The sequence below is a fragment of the Rattus norvegicus genome, chromosome 6 (assembly GCF_021556685.1).
Source record: "Rattus norvegicus strain SHRSP/BbbUtx chromosome 6, alternate assembly SHRSP_T2T, whole genome shotgun sequence".
Lineage (NCBI taxonomy): Eukaryota > Metazoa > Chordata > Mammalia > Rodentia > Muridae > Rattus > Rattus norvegicus.
In genome coordinates, this window is record NC_141539.1 from 50,377,786 (window position 1) to 50,392,043 (window position 14,258).

The 14,258-nt window shown below is 43.4% G+C and overlaps 1 pseudogene; it reads left to right on the forward strand.

The window, feature by feature from the left end:
* The first annotated feature begins 1,250 nt into the window (after window positions 1-1,250).
* On the forward strand, window positions 1,251-1,892 carry Ube2e1-ps1 (ubiquitin-conjugating enzyme E2E 1, pseudogene 1; annotated as a pseudogene).
* Window positions 1,893-14,258: the final 12,366 nt, after the last annotated feature.

Consider the following 14,258-nt stretch of genomic DNA (forward strand, 5'->3'; position numbering starts at 1 on the left):
ACTAGAGAAGGAGGCTTTACCTGTATGGCTATAGGGAAGCCATGAGGAGGAGCGTAGACTTTCCAATACGGCTGCTTTAGCATCATGTATCCTATTATAAGCAACCCTTCCTTAACCACGTTCTATAAGGAAGTCCCATAAACTTACTGGCTCTTCAGGGTGAACCTTGGTAGAATTGTACTTTATTAATGAGACCTCCTGTGAGGTAGTCAGACGTTGCTTGTATCTCCCCTGGGAAGCACTACTTGCAACAGGATGGCAAAAGTGCCTCACATGGACTGCCGTCTGGTATTGCCACAGGTAGATGCATTTTTCCCATAATCTCACACCCGTGTTCCAGAACAGCTCACAGTCAGCAGCACCTCTTTATCCATATCCATTATTCTTGAGACAGACAAGGGAAGCTCCTTAACATCAGATGACATAGCTCTTCTCAGAAGTTGTCCAGGTGTTGACATACTGACGGTGACAGTGACATTTTAGTACAGAGTGACTCGAATTTGATGAATTTCTTGTTTTGCAGCAGAACTGGGGATGAACTATGACTGGAGTGGGGCTGGCAAGTTGGTAACTGGTTGGACAAGGATGATCTCTTAGGATCCTGTTTAGTTTCAATTTTCTGTAAGAATCAACAACTCTAATATATGGTGTGTGTGTGTGTGTGTGTGTGTGTGTGTGTGTGTGTGTATGTATGTGTGTGTGAGTGTGTGTGTTTATGTGTGTACTTGTGTATATATGTGTGCATATGTGTACAAGTGTGTGCATGTATGTGTATTCGAACACATGTGCGTGCATGCATGTGAGTATACATGAGTGCACACACTTGTAAGCTTAAGATGAGACTCCCTTTCCCTGTCTCTGTCTTATTGCCTTGAGAGAATTTCTCACTGAATTGGATGCTCACTGTTGCAGCTAGGCGGACAGGCCAGTGAGCTCTCAAAATCTTCTCATCATCATCCCCAAATGCCAGAGTGACAAGTTACCCACAGCTGTGTGGCTTTTTACAAGTGTGCTAGGGATTTGAACTCAGGTCTTCATGCTTGAAGAACAAACACTCTCATCCACAGGGCCATGTGCCCAGCTCCTAAAAGAAGAATGCCTGAGATTGTAGACAAGGGTAAGGAAGTCACATGAAAATCATGACATAAATGACCTGCCTGTGAAAGAGAATAACAATTCAAAGGAAACAAGACCTCCAGTGAGCTTTCCCAGTGAGAGTGAGACTCGAGTGGCCAGTCCCAGTCACAGCTATGGCAGCTGCATGGAGCAGCCAGACACAAAGAGAGGAGCCGTTCACAGGGTGGTGTGGGGGTTCATTATATCAGATGATGATTTGAGGGTCAGCACCAGCTCCTCTTCATTTTTATCCTCCAACCAGCAGACCAAAAAAAGATGGCACCACCCCCAAGAAGAAGGAGAGTAAAGTCAACATGAGCAAAAACTCTCCTCTCCACCAGTGCTGAGATGATCCAGAAGGAGCTGGCAGACATCACTTTAGACTCTCTGCCAAACTGCAGTGCTGCTCCCAAAGGTGACAACATCTATGAGTGGAGAGCGACCATTCTGGGGCCTCTAGGGTCTACGTATGAAGTGGAATATTCTTCCTCAACCTCACTTTTATACCAGAGTATCCCATCAAGCATCCACAGGTTACATTTCATACAAGAATGTATCACTGTAAAATAAATAGCCAAAGAGTTATTTGCTTGCACATATTGAAAGATGGGAGCCTAGCGGTAACTATCTCGAAAGTCTTCCTCTCTATCTGCTCACTCCATACAGACTGCAGTCCTGCTCACCCCTTGGTGGGAAGTCTCGCCACTCAGTATATGACCAACAGAGCAGAACACAACAGAATGGCCAGACAGTGAACCAAGAGATAGGCTACATAAACTGGGTTTTCACAGTTCTTACATGATTGTCACAGAAGAGAGCTGTTTATGATTTTGAAAAGGTGAGTGTGGGAGTTGGAAAAGAGTAGAGTATTTCTATAACAGATATTATTCAGTTTTAACTTCCTCCGATTTTGTTGTAACTTAAGGTATCTTGCTACAGTAGACAAAGTGGTAATAGTGACTTTTGAGGCTGTCAGTTTGCAAGATCATCTGACTTTTAGTACAACAGGAAAGAATGCATGTGTAGACACTTGTGTTCCATTGATTATAGTCTACTGTACTTTCAAAATCAGCTTAAATTTGCATAGGCTACGCACATGGCCTTTCATGTAAAGTCCAATTTTCTTGTTTAAAAAAAATGGAATTTGTTTTTCCTTCTTTGTAGGAAACAGTAACGAACAAATCTGCCAAGATGAGTTTGTTACCTAGTATGTGAAAAATGGACATCTGACTGCAAGACACCATGTAGGAAACACTAGTTAATGTATTGTATTTTAAATGCAAATTACTTCAAGGGTTGGATCAGGATTTGTGGAAACCTGTAGTGAAATACCTTAAGCTGTTAACTGTAAGTGCGGAATAGGAAGTGCTCAGTCGACTGATTGATGACTTCTTATGTCTGCATTTGTTACTGTGATAATAAACAATATTAGGAACAACAACAGCAAAAGACCTCCAGTGAATCACTCCGAGAGAACATTAGGAAGAGGGCTGGTTGAGCATCCAAGTAGCCTCTTCTGGCGTTCATCTCTGTGGTCAGATATTTCTAAGACAGTTAGGTACCCATGGCAATACTAGAAAGCCTGCTGTATTCATTGCCCACGAGGAGATGAGCAGCAGCCTTCTGAGAGGAGGTGGCCTGCCCTCTGGGAGCTGATTTGGTCATGCTTCCATTTAACAGTCTTTCAATCGGATTCTGTACTGTTCTCGCTCATCATCTTATGTCGCTGGCAGAAACTCAAGTTTTGACCGCAATCATTTTCTGGAAAACAGTAGAGTAATTCTAGTTAAGAAGGTTATTGGGTTTAAGGGTACACTTCAGTATAGTTTTAAGATATAAATTAAAGCCTTGAGATCAGAAGTACAAACCTCAGCTGCAAGTGGACTCTAGCTCTGCCACAAAGGTTGACCAATTTCCCCTTTGGCTGCTCTGTGCCCCGTTGCTAGCCTTCCCTGAGGGCCTTCTCTCTTCCCCAGCATGGGCTATCTCCCTGGATGACACTTCCCCAGCCTTCCTAGGTAACGAATGTGTTGTTTTGACCCTGTGATTCCACTCAGCCCTGTGAGCACTTAGCACCATCCCCCCAGACTAGCATTTGAGAACACTGCCCCTGTACTCATGAAGTTCATGGGCAACAGTGTCTTCCTTGAATATTTCAGCTTCCTGGTTTGCATGTTTGGTAGAGATGGCAAAGATAGCACAGAGGATAGAGATTGCGGTGGGGACGGAGAGGGCAGAGATGGTAAAGAATGGAAGAGTAGGAGTTGGTAAAGACGATGGACACAGCAGAAAGAAATGGTAGAGAAAAAGGCAAGGTTAGAGAATGGAGGTGGTGGAGATAGTGAAGAAGGTTAGAGGATGAAGATGATGGAGACAGTGGAGGTGAGATGATGAAGATGGTGAAGACATAGAGAATGTTGGAGGATAAATATGGTGGAGACAATGGAGGGAAGATGGTAAAGATGGTGGAGAAAGTTAGATGAAAATGATGGAAGCAATGGAGGTTACACCGGGATGATGGAGACAGTGGAGAAGGTTCAGTGGGGGTGATGGAGACGGTTGAGAGGTTAGATTGGGATGATGGAGACAGTGAAGGTGAGACGGTACAGGAATAGAGAAGGCTAGAGAGGGTTAGAGAGCTGGCTACGGTGGATAGACAGCTTCTCTGCAGCTTCTATTTTATTTAACAGAAACACACACACATACATACATACATGGAGCCACGTGCATGCATACATGCACACACATGCACACATATGGACAAAATTTCTTTAATCAAACTTCAAAACAATTCAAAAATTTTAATTACTCTCCCTAGACCAATCTGTGCAAGCAACATTGATTTTTAAATTCTGCTTAGACATACAGAGATGTTCCTAGTCTTACACTTTGTCTAGCAAATGCTATAGCTAAGGATGAACAATCCTTTGGTTCTCAGTATGCATTGGCCTTGCCTGTAGATGATCTGGCTGTTTTTCTGTGTTCATAAGATGCCCACTCCATAAGTCAACTTGATGTCCTCATGTTTAGTTTTTCTGAGCAGCATATACATTTGTAGGTCTAAATCAGGAGTCCAGTGACACAGTGACTCTCACCCACTATACTTTGACAACCCAGCAGCCCCATATCCTGTGTGTCCCTAAGCAGTGTGCTCTCTATTTCAGTGAGAAGGCATGAGTCATAGCTTTGTAAGCTAGTGTGGTTTGGAGGTGCGTGGGGCCACGGAGCCCCATTTGCACTAGTTAGTCAGATGGACCACTTAGCCCATCATGCTGTGTTTTCTCCTACTCTTTTTTTTTTTTAAGTTTTGAATTTTTAGTGGTTTCCAGCAACAGGTACCCAATGCCATGAAGTCTGCCTCTTCTGACTCTGTGAGGCAATGCTGGACTGTCAATGGGAGTGACCCTAAGGGACTCCCATCTCTAGTTAGTGTCATGAATCCTTAGGAACCCAAATATAGCTCACTCTGCTTCCTTTCTCTTCTTCCTTCCTTCCTTCCTTCCTTCCTTCCTTCCTTCCTTTCTTTCTCTCTCTCTCTCTTTCTTCCTTCCTTCTTTCTTTCTTCCTTTTCTTTTTTCTTTTCTTTGTTTCTTTTCTTCTTCCTCCCTCCCTCTTCCTTTTCTTCTTCTTCATGATTGTTGCCAGAATACTCTGAATCTAACCTCTGTTTGCTATGACCCATACACCCATACACATAATTCTTTTGTTCAGTTTAATTTATCTCATTCTAGTATATGTCCTGTGTTTATTTAAATTCATCTACTTTGTTTTACACATGCCTCAAGCCCAATTCATGTCTTTGTACCATGAATTTGAATGGCAATAAATAAAATGATTGCATGTCGGTCCTTAGATAAACATGGATTATGCTGTCACTGTACTGCGGTATGGGGTCTGTCACACTCATAAAAGGAAGTACTTATGCTAACGAGTTCCCAGGGAGCTTCCATATGACTGCAACAGCATGCCTAACACTGCAAGAAGGAAAAGAAAGTGGAGACTCAAACCAGCATGCATGTGTGCACAAACACACACACACACACACACACACACACACACACACACGCACGCACGCAAGCATGCATGCATGCATGCACTCATGCACACACACACATTTACACACTATCAACAGTGCTATTCACAGAAGCAAAAGATGAAGTCAAGTGTCTTTCTGGATGACTTTAAATGCACAAAATGTGGCACATCCACACAATGGGTTATTATTTAATTATGTAAAGGCTCAAACTTTCAAGATATCCCATAACATAGATGGATCTTGGCAGCACTGTGGTAAGTGAAATAATCTACCCAGAAAGAATAATTCATATAGGATCTGCTTTTGTGGCATGCCTAAGGCCATCAAGCTTATAGAGACAGAAAGTAGATTTGGGGCCACAAGAGGGTTGGCAGAGGGGAATGGCTGGTATGGCCACAGAGTAGCTAATTGTTAGTGATGAATAAGCTTAGAAAGAGACAACAGTAGTAGTTATAGCAGGAACTCAACACAGAGACATTGTGGAATTACATGATACAATTAATCACCACCCATGTGTGCATTCAAAATGGTAACTTCATTAGCCATGGGTAATCTTATCCTGATAAGAGCTCATTTACTTTATTTTATTGGATATTTTATTTATTTAAGTTTCAAATATTATTCCTGTTCCAAGTTTCCCCTCTGCAAACCTCCTGTCCCATCCCTGCTTCTACAAGGGTCTTCCTCAACACACCCACTCCCACCTCACTGCTCTGACAATCCCCTACACTGGGGCACCGAGCCTTGACAGGACCATCCTACTGATGCCAGATAAGGCCATACCCTGCTACATAAGCAGCTGCAGCCATGGGTTCTTCCAAGTGTACTCTTTGGTTGGTAGTTTGGTTCCTGGGAGCTCTGAGGGGACTGGTTGGTTGATATTGTTTTTCTTCCTATAGGGTTGCAAACCCCTTCAGCTCCTTCAGTCCTTGCCCTAACTCCTCCATTGGGGTTACCATGCTCAGTCCAATGGTGGGCTGTGAGCATCCACATCTGTGTTTGTCAGGGTCTGGCAGAGACTATCAGGAGACAGCTATATCATGTTCCTGTCAGCAAGCACTTCATGACATCCTTAATAGTGTCTGGGTTTGGTGTCTACATATGGGATGGATCCCCAGTTGGGGAAGTCTCTGGATGGCCTTTACTTCAGACTTTGCTCCACATTTTGTCTCTGCATTTCCTTTAGAAATTTGGAGATGAGAGGGTGGCCCTATTCCCTCACACAAGGCCTTGCCTAACCACTGGATGGATATGGTCTGTATAGGTTCTCTCTCCCTTTTGTTGTGCATTTCAGCTAATCTCATCCCCATTGGGTCTCGGAGCCTCTATTAAAAACAATGACTTCATGAAATTTGCAGGCAAATGGATAGAACTAGAAAACATCATCCTGAGTGAGGTAACCCAGTCACAAAAGAACACACATGATATTCACTCACTGTTAAGTAGATATCAGGCAAAAGGCTCAGAATACCCATGATACAACTCTCAGACCATATGAAGCTCAACAAGAAAGAAGAACAAAGTATGGAGGCCTCGGTCCTTCTTAGAAGGAGGAATGAAAAATAAGAAATACTCAAGTTAATAAAGATGGGGAAAAAAAAGAAGGAGGAATGAAATACTCAAAGGAGGTAGGAGGTGGGGGGGCTTGGGAGGAAGAGAAAAGGAAGAAGGGAAAGGGGGAGCAGGATCAGGTATGTGAAGAGATGGGGATGATATACAGAGGATCAGGAAATTGAACAGAGGTGTGCAGCAATGGGGGATGAGGAACTGGGGGTAGCCACCACAAAGTCCCATTCTTTAAAATTAAACACTTTATTCCATTTTCTGCTTCTGAATTGAATAACACTTCTCTCTCTCTTTCTCACCCCTGTCTTTCCTGTCGTGTGTGTATGTGTGTGTGTGTGTGTGTGTGTGTGTTTGTGTTTGTGTGTGTGTGTGTGTTTTCTTTCAAGTCCCTTCTTATTTATTATGAAAGACAAATGTACCTGGAAAGCAGAACATATCAGGCTCTAGTGTGGCCCCAAAGGTGTCAGAGTCAAAACTGGACCTTGGACCTTGGATCTTGGACCTTGGACCTTGGACCTTCCTCAGCCCACATCCCCATGGGGACTCTCAGTTCCAGCTACACCCTCTCAGATGATCTTTTGATTGTGCTGCCTCTGTAGAAAGCTTTCTGGGTGAGGAATGGCGGAAAAGAGCACTGGGCTCTGCCTTTACTTCTCCATTGTGAGTACTAACCAGGTCAACCCTGCAAGCTTCTGAGAGCTTGTGCTTTTGCAGTAGCATGGCTCATCCTTTACTCGGTTAGTTCTGAACATGCATTTGGGGTAGGAGGTGTCAAGTGAGACTTTCAGTTTTCAGTTCATGTGATAAGCATGAAAAAAATGTCACCATGTATTGCTTACATAATAGTTGAAGGTGTTTGTATGGATTCAAACAATCGACAGAGATTCGATAAATAAAACAAAACAAAACAAGACAAATCATGTCTTTCCTCATTGAGGAAGGCTGCCTGTCAATCCTAGAAAGTCAAAGGCATTGGACTTGGTGGAAGAGAAAGTGGGACTACCCATGGGGTCAGTAGAGAGTGAGGGGAGCTGGGTGCCTTGATGGGCACGGCTATGCCTTGGCACATGCTAATTAAATGCATACCATTGACTTCTTTCCTCAGCAGTATTAAATTCATGGGAGAAAAGAAATTCCAAGGTCAACTTAAGCCCCGATCCCCCACAGTCTTGCCTGTAACCCGGGACTTGATGTGAATAGTTTCACTTTTCACTCTGCTCATAGAAGCCAAGAATCCCACACCTCTCCCCCAAACAGCTGCAGAGGGCATATGTGAAGTAAACTAATTAAGAAAGGGTTTTCAAAAGGTCCTTGCTTAAGAAGGTGAGAATCAGGAGATAGGAAGTGCCATTTGGTAAAGTAAACCAACTTGAAATCTGGTAGAATGTTTATAGTCAGCTCTCCGTGTGGTCCACAGGCAAGTCCTGCACAGTCCTGTTTGTGCTAAGAGCAGGGTCTGGGGCTTGTAACTGGATCCTTTCAGTTATCCAGTGAGCAGAAACTATGAACTGCATAAGGGTAGAGTCCCCAGAGCCTGACACGAGGACTCCTTGGCTACAGAAAGCACCTTCTGCCATTGGAGCTGTTAAATAAGGGCACAGACTGTGCAGTGCACATTGAAATCTTTACAAAGTGCTTTAGCTGCCCTAACGAAAAGCATATGTACATTGTCCAAGCCCCACATAAGCTCTTCTGTAAATGTCATTTGTGAGCCTACAGCTTGCTTTTCCTGCGAGACACACACACACACACACACACACACACACACACACACACACACACACACATACACGCACCATTTCTGCTGAATATTTTCAATTCAGAATCCAACCCCACTTGCTACTCTTTGGGTGGATTGCTGGCAGGTGAGCTTCAGATGGCTCTGGCCATCTCTGATCGGGGATTGTGAGCCATAAAGATGCTTTCTGTGAGAAAAGCTGTGCTGAAGATTTATCAGATGTGAAGGACTATGCCCACACTCTCCTCAGGTTTTTAGTGTCTTATTCTTTTTGTTAAATGGCTTGCGGTTCAAGGGATAGTTGAGCCAATTAAAGGTGCTTTCTGTCAAGCCTAATGCCTGAATTTGGTTCCCTGGACTCAGTATTTGGTGTCCTGTAACAGAAGAACATTCCCCTGCCTCCTGCTCTTTGTGTCATACCCACCCTCAGTAGAGATTCTGTGACCATAGCCATAGTGACTCTACCTCAAACACCCTAGAAAGTAACAAAGTGTGCTCAACAGGTAAGGGCCAGCCATGTGGATGACTTTGGGCTGGGTATCTCCTACTTAGTTTAGTAAATTTTACTTCCTAGAATCAGTGATGAATTAAGTCCCTTACCAGGACAGTGAGCTAACTCTATTCTGTTGTCAATGCGAAAGACTGAGAGAGGAAAGGTTTTGAATATCTAAACCCATTAGTATCCCTCTAGAAATTTATCAGATATGCAGAGTCCAGGCCACTTTAGGTAATCTAAGGTAAAACCCATAGGTCAACATTTTAGAGTGTCCTCAAATGGTCAAAAACAAACAAACAAACAAACAAACAAACATGTTATAAACTAGAAAGCTCTGGATGGAGAGATAGGACTGTTTACAGTTGTACCTGAGGTGTTAGGCAGCCACCAGTGGCCTACAGAGCACATACATGAGTTTGGGTGCAACAGTTGGGCAACCTTGGTCCAGCACTGTGATACAGACACCCATCAATATTACTAAGTCTAGATAAAAGCCCCATTGTAACACTTGAAGATTGGGCAGCATAGAGCCCACAGTCTTACCTGTGTCATACACATGGTTCATTGGAATTAAAGAAGTAATAGCAAGCTTCAAGAGGGCACAAGCTCTCAGATATGTTTCTGGATAATCCCTTTACAAGATCATGTGGGTTACAGAGTTACCTACCCTTGTTTTGGCCCAGTGAAACTACTACTCATGGCAAAGTATACCTAATTTTGGATTTATGGACATGACTTGAATTGTTTTAGTGATTTCAAATCCAGGGACCTTCAAGATTACCTGTTCCAATATTTTTTGCAGTTGGTTCCTTGTGATTCTCATGATATTTGTATAAATAAAAGTCCCCACCATCACTGCTATGAGAAGGAGCCTTTGTATGACTCTCTGGTAGCTCAACATGCCTATAGTATCAGAGTCCAGGGAGTGACAATGGGCGATCATCTTAACAATTTGTCCCCTTGCTATAACATAATGGCTGACTAAAAAATCAACTTAAGAAATAGCGATTCATTTTGCTTACAGTTCAAGCATCCGGTCTGCAGTGGTGGGAAAGGCATGGTGACCAGAGCCATAGAGTGCCAGTCACATTGTACTCACAGTTAGAAAACAGATAAAGATGAATGTTGGTTTTAGAACATTTTGTCCTTTGTATTCAGTCTAGGACTCCAATATATGGCATGGTACCACTCTCTTAAGCTGTGTCTTCATACCTCATTTAACCCAATCTAGAAACTGCCTCACAGATGTGCCCAGAGGCTTGTCTCCTAGGTTGACAATCAGTATTAACTATCACAAGGGTGCAACAACCCACAGGTCACTGATCTCTGTCCCCTTTTCTCTCCACCCAGCACCTCCATGTTTTCAGAACTATACCATGAAAATGCAAATTGAGTCTATTCCCCACCCCAAGAAGTCACCCCAAGGAGACTTACTATTACTGAGAACTGGAACACAACATTTCTTTCCTGCCCTGCACTGCTCATTATTGGCAAAGCTAGTCCCTGACCAGCTCTGAATAAATCATCAGGGTGACATCAGAAAATGGATTCCAGGATGCACAGCTGTCCTTCGCAGAGTCAGACTTGTGGGAAATGGGGCAGAGAGAGATGACTCTCCTGTAGGTTTTAGTCATAGGCCTCTGAGTCATGCTTATGAGCTTCTCCGTGGGCTACATTGGCCCAGTTTTCATGATTTACTTTGTTATCTCTTTTATAAAAGTATCAACACGTACAGCTTTCCTTGGTGTATGAGAAGCATGTGTAGTTATTTGCTTAATAAAAGAATGTTTCCCTTGGTATATAAAGTGAGATGATTTTTATATAGCAGACATCCTCCACTACAAATTAAGGAAGTTAAAAAAAACCTGTAATAAACAATTAGAGTTCATTTGGTGAGCCACTCTATAGTTCCTGAAGGTTTCTACAAAATTCTCTAAAATATTACTTTAGTAATGACTGATCTTCCTCCTGGCTCTCTGTTTCTTCAACCCTCTATTCCATTTCTCTCTCCTTGCTGAAAACAGTTTCGAGAGCTGACTCCCACAGAATATTTTTCTTTAGCCCTTGTGGATTCATCCTGCCTGGAAAAATATCCCAAACTTGTGAGTTTGTAGTTTGGTTATCTACTCAGTACCCTGGACAACTTAGCAGGCCAGAGTTCATGTTACAGCTTGTGTTTACCACATTTTGTTGCCAAGTTCTCTTTGTGGAGTCAACTGTGTCTCCTTAGGTCACATGGTGTCCTACTCAGACTATGGTTCTTAATTGTCCTTGTGGCTCCAGCTGCAGTAGGGGAATCCTAGACCAGGCTATAGCTTTCTCAACAAACACTTATTCCTTGCAATTCAGAAACTGTGCAGGCCAAGATCACCATGCTGATATATATGTTTCTGGGGAGACTTCCGTTAGGGCTTCCTGAAAGAGAGCTGTGACCCTCAGCATCTAGTCACTTCCCAAGGAGCCACACTCACTAAGAACATCTCATTCTGTGTTAGGATTTCAACATAGGATTTGTGGGGACACACAACCATTGCAGGGTTTGTGTCAAACAATATGCAGGAAATTGGATTCCGAACATGCCATTCATTTACACAATTATGCTTGAAGTTGTTCAGAGGGGTTTCTAAGGCATGCCATGCTAAGGCTATGGGGATCACAAGCAACAGCATGTGGGTTTGGACTTGGGGGAGTGTCTAATTTCATAGTCATACTTTTGGTTCTTTTTTTTTTTTTTTTTTCAGAGCTGGGGACCGAACCCAGGGCCTTGCGCTTCCTAGGCAAGCGCTCTACCACTGAGCTAAATCCCCAACCCCCATAGTCATACTTTTTATCGTTAAATTGTCTATGTAAATTACATATGCACAATATCTTACCTGCGGGTTTGCATACCAACATAGTGTCACAGACCCCTCACCTCATTCTATAGTGCACAAGGCGAGTCTGAGCTCTTGTTCTTTCCTTAGCACTCACGGTCCTTCAGTTGTTGTGTGTGTTCCTGTATGTGCACATGTGTGTGGAGTGCTCATGGTGGCCAGAGGTCAACAGTGAATGTCTTCCCCCATTACTGTCCACCTCAATTTTTGAAACAGGGTCTCTCAATAAGCCTGGAACTTACTCATGTGTCTACACTGGTGGTTAGTAAACCCTGGGTATCCTGCTTCATCCTCCACAGTGCTGGAATTGTAAGTGTGTGTGTGTATGTGTGTGTGCGTGTATGTGCATACATGCATGTGTATGGGAATATATGCATGTGCAAGTTTGTGTGCATGTGTGTATATGTATGTGCATGTGTGTGCATGTGAGTGTACTTGTATGTATGAGCACATATGCAAGTGCCTGTGTGTATGTGTGTGTGTGTGTGTGAACGCATAGGTCTATGTGCCCCTTAACACCTGCCATTCTTGTGGGTGCCTGGGATGAAGCCAGGATCCTCTTGCTTAAGCAGATAGCACTTTATTGACCAAGCTACCTCCCCATACCCTACTCCACCCTTTTTTTAAATCTTTTTTATCTTTTTTAAGCTTGAGCACAGGGTTTTGTGCTCTGACTTTTGGGTGTTTTTATTGCTTGTTTGTTTAAAGCATGGAAGACACATGTCTATAGATTGCAGTAAGATGCAAACAGTGTATGTTCACAGATACAAAGAATAGTCCCACACCAGAGTTTTCCACCCCCACTCTCCTGATTATCATGAATAGTAAACACAATGGCAGTTGTATGCTGAGCTTACATTCTCAAACTGTGCTCAAAGAGAAGGCTGCTTCTAACTCTCAACTGTCTGTTTTAATTTTACAATGTCTTCATTTACACTGGAATAAAGCTGGAAGGAGTTTCCTGATGACCCTTAAAATGGGGGAAAATTAAACTAATTGAGGCTAGGATTTGTGTGTCTGGTGTTTGGCCTGTGGGCCTGGTTCTCATTAGCTCAGACCACAGTCTGGGGTTAATTTTGTAGCTCTCTGTTGGGTTGGCTGGCCTCTTTATTACCATGTGTTCCCGTAGGCTCAGCCAAGTGCCCCAATATGAAAACCTAGGTACATGAAGCCAGTCATGGGTCTAGGACACTAGTACTTTGCTCAAGTTGAAGGTGTCTGAGTTCTGCAATAATTCTAGATGGACGAATTATTTCTTTCTTTTTTTTTTTTTGGAGCTGGGGACCGAACCCAGGGCCTTGCGCTTCCTAGGCAAGCGCTCTACCACTGAGCCAAATCCCCAACCCCACGAATTATTTCTTAAAGAGATGCTCTTATCTTTACCCCTCATTATCTTATCGTTACACACAAATTCCAAAGATTAAGTTTGTGAAAGTTATTCTGAAACTTTACTGAAGATCCTAGACTTTGTCACATGATCCTCATTATAGATATTGACAAAAATGAATTTTATGTATTTGAAAAATTAGAGGCTCTATGAATGTTTACATTAATATATTACTCTGTGTAGCTGAGCACAACTTTGAACTTCTAATTCTCCTGCATCCACTTCCCAGAATGCTAGGATTCCACGAGTGTGCCATCATACCCAGCAGTTCACAATGGTTTTGCAATCCCAGGTTAATAATCTAAAGGAGATACATTTGTCTTCTTCATATTTTTATCTGCAGTTCTAGCTGCCGTAAGAGTTCTCCCAAGCTATTACAAGCTATCAAGAACTCACCACAGGTTGAGATCACTGCCAGCAGGCAGGATTTGCCAGAATGCCATTGCCATAGCTGTGTAAACCCACAGACCTGTAGCCTTTGTGCTTGCTTGCACTGTGTGCTCTTATACTGGCCTGGTCTCAGCTCCTACCCAGCCCCCTTCCCACGCACCCCAGCCATCACAGTGTTAACTCTGTAAGCAGACCTCTGTCCCATGGAGGGAGTCTTTACAAATTCAAGTGGAAGGGGAAACAAACATGCCAGCCACCAGATGAGCAGTCCTCCTGTCTGTCTGGCGACCACCATCCAGACCCCGGGAAGACATAAACACCCTCAGGAAAACTCCCTTGCAGCCCAGCACTTGGATAAACAATTCAGTCCTGGCTCTGGCGAGCCTCTAGGCCTGCTCTAGGGAAGTCTATGAATTCATTGTCTCTTTTCACTCTGAAATCTACATGCAAATCTTCCTGTCCACAGCCCTTGATCCCCGAGGAAGTCCCTGGAGGATCCACAGGGATTCTTCAAGCAGAAAGACCCAGATAAGGCCAGAGCCTCCTGTCTCATCACCATGTCCAAAGGGATCTGTAGAAATGGCTTCGTACATCCTTGTAGAAAAGCTCTGTGCCCAGACTGAATACCCTGCTGTGTATTTAGTTGCTCTGTTCAA